Source organism: Mesoplodon mirus (assembly GCF_964341445.2).
Source record: "Mesoplodon mirus genome assembly, chromosome: 2".
Taxonomy (NCBI): domain Eukaryota; kingdom Metazoa; phylum Chordata; class Mammalia; order Artiodactyla; family Ziphiidae; genus Mesoplodon; species Mesoplodon mirus.
This window is the reverse complement of record NC_138977.1, coordinates 104,234,838-104,244,950: the sequence shown is the minus strand read 5'-3', so window position 1 is coordinate 104,244,950 and position 10,113 is coordinate 104,234,838. Positions and strand designations below refer to the sequence as shown.

The 10,113-nt window shown below is 35.0% G+C and overlaps 1 pseudogene across 1 annotated transcript in view; it reads left to right on the top strand.

Annotated features, from left to right (window-relative positions):
- LOC309815969 (transmembrane protease serine 11C-like) overlaps positions 1-9,447 on the top strand; it is a 46,087-nt pseudogene extending 36,640 nt beyond the window's left edge. The window contains exons 2-5 of the transcript in view: positions 301-443; positions 1,912-2,175; positions 3,213-3,355; positions 9,286-9,447. The product of the transcript in view is annotated as a transmembrane protease serine 11C-like (transcript). The remainder of the gene's footprint in view (positions 1-300; positions 444-1,911; positions 2,176-3,212; positions 3,356-9,285) is intronic.
- The last annotated feature ends 666 nt before the right edge of the window (positions 9,448-10,113 follow it).

Below are 10,113 nucleotides of genomic sequence, written 5' to 3'. Positions count from 1 at the left end.
CCACCTACCTCTTTCAACAGGTCATAGCAAGGCCGAACCATGCACAAAAAGATGTATGTGAGTGATGAGGATGGGGGAGAAAGATGTCAACCTACTTTGAATGAATTCTCAGGAAATCTCATGTCATTAGTAAAGTAGTCCTGACTTTTCCAAGACTGTGTTTTTTCTCAGTTAAAAGTTAACAGTGACCCATATTATAGGAAGGTTGTTTACTATAGGAATGCATGCATAAGTGGTATCAATATTATATGCTAATGACTCGATTTTGAAAATCGAGCACACAATAACTCCCTCTGGAAGCAAGATAGCCGGGGGCATGGATGCCGAGGAATGGGAATGGTCCTGGCAAGCTAGCCTTCAACAGAACAGAACAATGTCCACCAATGTGGAGCCACTCTGATTAGTAACAGCTGGCTTGTCACTGCTGCTCACTGTTCCTTAAAGTAAGCTCTGGACCACTTAAAGTCCTCAAATTCACTCAAGTACCTAAAAGTCCGATACATATCTTTCAAGAATATAGTCATACAACTATGCTTCCAGCTGTACAATATTGTGAGGTATAGCTCATAATTACTCAATGAATTATCAGTAATACATAAATATAAAAAATATATATATATATATATATATATATATATATATATATATTCAGACTAGAACAGGGTTGTCAACAGTGGCACTACTGACATTTTGGACCAAATAATTCTTTGTGGTGGGGGACTAGCCTGTGCATTATAGCATGTTTAGGAGCATCCTTGTCCTCTAAACACCAAATGTCAGTGTCTGGAGGACAAGACTGACAACCAAAAATGTCTCTAGACATTAGCAAATGTCTCTTGGAAGACAAAATAGCTCTCAGTTGAGAATCACTAAGCTAAATCTACTTAATCAATTTTATAAGGAAATTATAAATCCCAAATTGAATATGGGTCTTCTATTCCTTTCTCATCATTATTACATTTGGTCACATTTACTTAATCATAAGTATTTGAATCCATCCTGCATCCTCCCATATATGTTATACCTCTACTTGAAATGATTATTTCTTTAAAGGATATATTATTACACCAAAAGTTTACTTTTTGTTTTGTTTTTTGTTTTTTTGTTTTTTTGTGGTACGCGGGCCTCTCACTGTTGTGGTTTCTCCCATTGCGGAGCACAGGCTCCGGACGCGCAGGCTCAGCGGCCATGGCTCACGGGCCCAGCTGCTCCGCGGCATGTGGGATCCTCCCGGACCGGGGCACAAACCCGTGTTTCCTGCATTGGCAGGCGGACTCTCAACCACTGCGCCTCCAGGGAAGCCCAAAAGTTTACTTTTTTATACCTAAAACTTTTTTACCCTTTTGTTTGATGGTTCATTTCACTAATTTCTGTTGGTTCTATATAGCACTTATTGTTTTTATATGTAAACAAAAATCCCTCTCAAACTTGAGAGTTTTAAATTGTTCTGACAGTACTACTTTCAGTGCTTAATGTACAACCCTTGATTAACAAGTAATAGTAAAAGTCAGAAATATTTTCTATTTATAGTTTTTAATGCATATAAAAGAGGATTTAGACTATTTCCTTAATTTCCACAAGTTCACTCTGTCCCATATCCTTGTCCACTTTTTATTTAGTCTTATTATCTTGTTATTATATTTATCTTTCTAAATTCCCTTGAGTCTTTTCTGTACAAAAAAGAATAATATGTAGTTTACTTGAGTTATCCTTTAAAATAGAGCTTATTGAGTTATTCAAAGTCTATTCATGTTATCATTATTTTAATTTTTTTCTTACATATAGCTTTGCTTTTGTATGCTTATATGCACTATGGGAATTCAAAACTTATCTAGTTCTTTAAAAAAGTATAAGATATTAATTCCTACAACTCCAATATACAGGACTTTTAATAAAATTTATTTTCTTTAGTGCCAGGGATCCCAAAGAATGGAATGTTAGTTTGAGGCTTCTTTTAAGTGATCCACAAATACAGCAAAGTGTCAAGGATATTATAATTCATGAAAACTACCACTACACCAGCAGCACACGATAATGACATTGCTCTTGTGCATCTGTCTTCACCAGTATTCTATACAAGCAACATCTGAAAAGCATGTCTTCCAGAAGCTTCTTATGCATTCCCACCCAGTTCTGATGTGGTGGTCACTGGATAGGGAACATTAAAGTCTGATGGTGAGTTCCTAGCCTTCCATCATTACATGGTTTGAGTTTTAGGAGTCAAAAAAAAATACTCAGAATCACAATTAAACCTGAGAAATACTCTCTTTCTCTGGGTCATCTTAAAGGAGGTAATGTGCAATGGGTTGAAAATCATCCTCAACAACATTCATATAGAAACCACAATTTCATAGAGCTGTTTACCTTGATTTCCCTTAAGAATGGTGGTTTTTACAGAAGTGATTATTTGAATAAGTAATTCATTTTCCTCCATTTCATTTATTCATTCACTCATTCAATAAATATTTATTTTGATTACGACCTTTATTCCAAGTATTGTCCTAGGTCGTTTGGATATATTAATGAATAAAATAGGCAAATATTCCTGCCCTTACAAAGCTTACATTCTTAGCAAAGAAAGACAGACAATAATCACGAGATACAATAAATAATAGACTACATAGCATATTTTATGCAGGTAAGTACCATAGCAAAAGTAAGAACTACAGGGGATTTGGACATTTTTGATAGGGTAAAATGAGTAGCTCTCTGTGACAAAGCAATACTTGAGCAAAGACCATTGAAACCATGACCCTAATAATGTAAAGATTTAGTGGCTGTTTGTGTTCATAAATGCATTTGAAAGCAGAAAAAAATAAACCACAAAATTCCAAGACTCAGAATTTTAGTAACAAACAGTAGAAAATCTAAAAATGATCATAAAATGTATATTTCTGGAATATGAATTTTTTGTTTTGTTTTCTAAACCATACAGGTAATAAATATAAACTTCCAAAACAATTCAAAAGTAAAAACTATCCCATCACACATTGATGGACACACTAAGTATTTCTAAATATGATGATTTTTAACAATAGTTTGGTGTATTCATAACATACTTCTTTGTTATTAAGAAAGCACACAAATACAAGTTTAATTAAAACATGTTTTACACTGATTTGGAAATTTTACATAGTGTTAGATACTAATAATCTAGCCAGAGAGATTAATATTGACTTTAGCAAATGTTATATATATATTTTTTCCTTTAGGAACAAATCCCAATATACTCCAAAAAGGATTAGTGAAGATTATAGATAATAAGGCCTACAACAGTAAAGTGGTATATGGTGGTGCAATCAAACCTGGAATGTTGTGTGTCGGGTTCCTGAAGGGAAGTGTGGATGCCTGCCAGGTAAATCTGCTTATTCCATTTTCAAAAAGATCTTTTTCATATGTTTTTTAATTTCCAATTAACCTGTTCAATTGTCTCAAAAGACTGACAATTTTTAAAGACTTATGTGTGTTTCATAGTCAAAGTACCTGATTAAAATTATATTGCTATCTGATAGGTCTCATTAAAGTACTATTGAGTTAAAGCACCCTTATTGTTATAAGAAGCTTTGAATGGGAGTGGGGATGAGACTCAATCTGGAATAAGCAATGAAGAGATTAAATTGAATATTGGTGGCTTTAGTTCAACTGGCCCTCTTTGACTGGGAATCACAACTGGGTCCAACAAAAAACCTATGGATCACGGACCTTTCTTGATTTAGCGTGGCTCCCACATCCTAAATGTTTTATTTATTTGACAACCCTTATATAGCATCTTCATGTGCCAGGCACTGTTTTTGAGCTCTTTACAAATAATAATTTAGTCAAGTTATGACAATCTTGTGATGTTTGTTTATACTATTATAAACCCTATTTCTCAAATGAAGAGACTGAGACAAAGAGGTCAAGTAATGTGTCTAAACTAACACAGGTATTAAGTGGCAGAACTGAGATTTAAATTCAGGAAATTAGACTCCACAGCCTATACTCTGAATGCTACACTAAGTTGCCTCTCCATATGTTTAATATACTTCAAATACCTCTGATGCGCTTTATAAGCAATAGTCCTAGAACTACTAAAGTACTACTGTAAGTTATTTAGGCAGGCAGAATCAGTGATAAATCCAGAAGGACCCTTATTTTATTCATTCAATTCACTTTACTCATTATTCTTGTACTCTAGGAGCTAGAAGGCATGCAAACAAGCACTTGTAATACATAATTATAGTTTCTTATTACAGATTCCCAACTTCGCAAATGTCCCATTAAACCTATTCTTCAAAGTCATGACAAACTTAAATTCTTGTTTCTCTCAATTTTCTTTCAGTCCATTACTCTCAAACCCATGACTCTCTTCTAACTTTGTGCAGCCTAGAGCCCATGTTTTATTATTTCAACCACTCTATTGACAGCGCCCTCAATGATTTCACCATCTTCTAATTCCCCCCACACCCATCCTAATCTCCAAACACATAGCAATCTATTTACCTTATTTGCTCTTATATGCAATCTCCTGAGCACAGCTAAAACCTTGTGTCATGTAGTTACAGCTGGGCCCTTAACACACTGTAGAATCCTTTAATGCATCTTTTATGGTGCTATGTCAAACTTTTATTATGTTCTTTGAATGTATCCCACCACGCCCTTATATTCCTTAACAAATGACATTTCCTCCTACTAACTAGAAAAAAAAAATGACAGCAACTACTCTTTTAATTTCTTTACTTCCTGATTGAATAGCAGAAGAAACTTGTTCATCCTCAGCTTAGAAGGTAAGGATAAGTACAAATATAAATCTATTAGGAAGAAAAGAAAAGCTAATCTCTTATCTGGGTTCTTTATCCACTCTGTTTTCATCTACACAGGTATTTGAACTTTTCATTAATTTTGAACTTTTCCCATATTTTCCAAACTTCCACTCTAATTCACTCTTCCACATATTCTGCAAACATTATTAGGTCTCTCCTTTAATATATCCTACTCTTTCTTATTCCCTTCTTGGTCAAATCTTTAAAGAATAGTTTACAACAATGTTTCACATTCTCAGTTTATTCACTCTCTGACCCACTGCTTGCAGACTTTTGCCCTACTAGTCCACTGAAATTATTCTAGCCAAGATTACTAATGATTTTCTAACTGCCAGATTCAATACACACAGAGTGTCAGATGGACTAGAAGCAAGAAAGCTAGAGATAGTGGGCTCTATTAAAATATTTTTCCTGTGAAAGGTAATAAGGGCTTCAACTAAGACACAGTAAGAATGAAAAGACCATAAGACAGTTGAGTGACCAGGACTGTGAGACTGATTAGATGCGAGGAAGGAGAAAATGGAGTTATACCTGCTAACTCTATATTTTTCCCTGAGCAACTGGAGAGAGGGTATATAGGAGAAAGAGCAGGTTTAAGGAGGGTAAAAGTTCAGTTTGGGGTTTGCTAAATTTGAGATGCCTGTGGAATATCCAGGTACATATGTCCATTATATCATTGTAAATAAAAACCTTGAGCTCAGGAAAAAGTTCAGCTAGAGATATATACCTAAAAGTCATTGTCATCTGGGTGGTAGTTAAATTCATGAGTATGGATACAATAGCTCAGATAAAGTACATAAAATAAGAAGCAGCTAAGTAACAGAACTCAGGTATACATGCTTTTAAAGGGCTAACAGTAAGAGATAAGAAAGATCAGAAAGACAGAAAAGCATAAGAAATTGGTCTCACGGGGGTCCAGGGATCAGAAAAAAAGGGGATGGTTAACATATGACATCAAGAGGTCAAGTAAGATAAGTGCTGGAAAGTGTCTATCAAATTCAACAGTTGCTTATTGGTAAAGTTTGGAAAGGTGCATTGGTGGAAAAACCATTTAGAAGTAAGTTGAGCAAAAGATTTTTAGTTTGCTATAGTCTCATTTATGTTTGCTTTTCTTGCCCTTGCCTGAGGAGACATATCCAAAAAAATATTGCTAAGATCAATGTCAAAGAGGTTACCGCCTATGTTTTCTTCTAGGAGTTTTATGGTTTCAGGTCTTACATTGAAGTCTTTAACCCATTTTGAGTTTATTTTTGTATATAGTGTAAGAAAATGGTTCAGCTTCATTCTTTTGCATGTAGCTGTCCAGTTTCCGTAGAACCATCTATTAAAGAGACTGTCTTTTCCCCATTGCATACTATTCTTGCCACATGAAAAGATGCTCAACATCACTAATCATTAGGGAAATGCAAATCAAAACCATAATGAGATATCACCTCACACCTGTCATAATGGCAATTATGAAAAAGACAAGAAACAAGTGATGGAGAGAATGTGAAGACAAGGAAACCCTTGTGCACTGTTGGTGGGAATGTAAGTTGATGCAGCCATTTTGGAAAACAATATGGAGGTTCCTCAAAAAATTAAAAATAGAACTACCGTATGCTATGGAAGCAACGTAAGTGTCCATCAATAGGTGAATGGATAAAGAAGATGTGGTGTATACACATACTCACAGACACACACACACACACACACTGGAATATTATTCAGCAATAAAAAAAAGAATGAAATCTTGCCATTTGTAGAAACATGGATGGACCTGAAGGGTATTGTGCTAAGTGTAATAAGCCAGACAGAACAACAATTACCATATGATTTCACTTATATGTGGAATCTGAAAAACAAAACAGAAGCAGACTTATAGGAACAGAGAACAATCTGGTGGTTACCAGAGGGGAGGCGGTGGGGAGACAGATGAAATAGGTGAAGGGGATTAAGAGATACAAAATTCCAACTATAAAATAAATAAGGTTGTAACGTACACATAGGAAATGTAGTCAATAATATTGTAACAACTTTGTACGGTGACAGATGGTACCTGGATTTACCGTAGTGATCATTTCATAATGTATAAAAAATCAAATCACTATGTTATACACCTGAAACATAATATTGTATGTTAATCATAACTCAATTTTAAAATAAAAAAAGAAGTGGAGAATGGAATGAGAAACTGGAAACTTCAGTATAGACTACTACTTCAAGTCACTTAGCTATGAGAGAAAGATAATTAGGGCAATAGAGGAGGTCTTAAAATCCAGAAAGTTTGTCATTTTTCAGGCAGCCAAGACCAAAACCAACCAAACAAACAAATGTATATGCCTGGAGAGAAATGACAGTGGAGGAAATGAAGGCATATTAGGAAAAAACAAATACACAGAACAATTATTGATAGAACAAGGTCCTTGGTTCAAAGAACAGATGGGGGGATTAACCTTGGAAAGAACCAAATACATCCATTTGTCTGAAAAGGAGAGTAAATACAGATGTAGGCTGATGTAGTTGAGCTGGGAAATCAAAAGAGCCAAGGACAAGAAATGTAGAGATTGCTACCTGTTACTCTCTACTTATTCTATGAATTTAAAATGAACTAAGGCACTAGGTTCAGAATGAGAAATTTAAAAATTATGAAATGAGCCTTGTATGTTGCTGGTGGGAGCATAACATGGTGAGCCTATATAAAAAGCAGCATGGCAATTTTTCAAAAAAATTAAAAATAGATTACCATATGATCCAGCATTTCCACTTCTAGGTATTTACCCAAAAGAATTAAAAGCAGGGACACAGATATTTTTACATCCATATTCATAGCAACATTATTCATAATAGCCAAAAGATTGAAGCAACACAACTTTCCATTGATGGGTAAATGGATAAGCAAAATGTGATATATGCATAAAATTAAATATTATTCAGCCTTAAAAAGAAGGAAATTCTGAGACATGCTACAACGTGGATGAACTTGAAGTCATTATGCTAAGTGAAATAAGCCAGTCACAAAAGTACAAATACTGTACAACTTCACTCATATGAGGTACTTAAAGTAGTCAGATTCATAGAGACCAAAAGTAGAATGGTGTTTGCCAGGAGCTGGGGGAAGGGGACAATGGGGAATAACTTTCAATGGGTATAGAGTTTCAGTTTTGCAAGCTGGAAAAAAGTTCTGAAGATGGATGGTGGTGATGATAGCACAACATGAATGTATGTAATGCCATTGAATTGCATACTTAAAATGCTTAAAATGGTAATTTTTATGTTATGTGCATTTTATACAATAAAAAAATAAATAATGATTTTTTTTTAATGAGAAAGGAATATGGCTTGGGACACATAACTACTGGGTAGAGGTGTTGGTTTGAGGATGTAAATTTGTAACATGGTTTTCTTTCACAGTGTATGGTTGGCCCAGATTACAGTAGGGAGGAAGATAAGAAGCTAAGAATGTTGTTGAAAGAGTAGTGGTATGGATAAATTATGGAATATCGTCACATAAAGAAAGATGGAAAGTAAGAGGTAAGTTAATACACTAGGAGAGAACGGAGGAGTCAAAAATTAGCATTCTTAATGGTTGAGAGGTTGAAGGGCAGAAGTAGAGTTAAAAAGTAGTGGAGTGAAAACACTGCAATTGTAATGCTATTAGTAGCATTTCAGAGGTGGAGCTGATCCAGGTGATGACAAAGAGAGACACAGAAATATTTAATAAATATGAAGATGATTAGAATCAAAGAAACCAAAAGACTATGCTTTCATCCAATGGGTGTTGAAGTTATCCAGGATGATGGGAAAGATTAGAGCAAAGGAAAATCCAGATGTTAAGGTGTCCCATCTTTCTGGAAGAATGGCCTAAACATCAGTAAATGAAAACCATAAAGGAGTATAGAGGGTAGTTTAGTCAAATTACACAATTCTGAGAACGGGAGCGATGTTTCCACAAGATTGGAAGAGAAGTAGCCCAGTGCTGGTGGTGAGTAAATATAAACTACTTCTTTTTTCAACATCTGAGTGAAAATAGGAGAGTTTGGGGAGATAATCAGAGAATTCCTCAGCATACTGATGATGCCATAGGCAACAATACCTTAAATATCTCTTTTAGGTAATAATTGAGTTGAAATTTTTCAGACATATTTCTTCTTATTATATTGTTATATCCAAAGACATGTACTGATGTCTTTGATTTAAATAAATGGATTATTTGGATTATAGAATCCAAAAATGTTCTTGGGGAGTTCCCTAGAGGTCCAGTGGTTGACTCCACACTTCCACTGCAAGAGGCACAGTTTCAATCCCTCGGGGAACTAAGATCCCATATGCTGCATGGCACAGCAAGAAAACAAAACAAAACAAAATTGTTCTTGACTAGAATCATTTTAATATTGAAATATCTAGGTTTTTTTCCTTCTGTTTCTCCTTGTCTTTGCTACAGAAGAGAAAAGTAAGCACTATTCATCTTTATATTAATTGTATATTTCCTTTTTCTCTCTAGGGTGACTCTGGTGGACCTCTGGTTGGTACAGATTATAAATGCAGTTGATTCCTTGCTGGTATTGTAAGCTGAGGAGATGAGTGTGCCCTTCCAAACAAACCTGGAGTCTACACTCGAGTGATATACTATAGAGACTGGATCATGTCCAAAACTGGTCTCTAGTGCATAAGTACTTTGTCGATTAAAGTTCAAAAATTATACCTTTATTAAATATGTTTGTAATTTCAAACCACATTAACTTAGAATCACCTCTCTTTATGTACATGTAATGTCACAAATTTAAACATATATAATTTTAGAATTATGAAAAATTTTTGTGTATTAGACTTTGACAAGGGTTTAGTGATAGTGATGGACCAGGCCATATAATTCCCATTTTACCCTTTCTAGACTGAAAGGAATCGTATGAGTAAAGGTGGATTACACTTTACTAAGGAGTTCTTCTCTATTGATTTGCAGATCCAGGTCCCTTGAGAAATCACAGACTAGGTGTTAGCAATAAACTACCTTCCGAGTGTATAAACAATCCCCTGCTGAATCACATGGACTCCACAAGATCCCAATATTGGTGGGTTTTTAGCTAGTGAGTTGCAATAATACTGACTATAAAAATTTTTCAGGAAAATCTATCTACCTGTTTTCTTTCTAGTCTTTGTACCAACGCTAATCCCTTCTCTATTTATGGCTTCCTCGCCTTGAGTGACGCACATCAGCATGATAATCGTTGATAGATCCCTTGACGTATGCTGATGACTGTAGATTTGTCCCTATTTCTCTTTCATGTGAAAGTGAGGTAGAAGACAGTTCTCACATATACACATACAATAG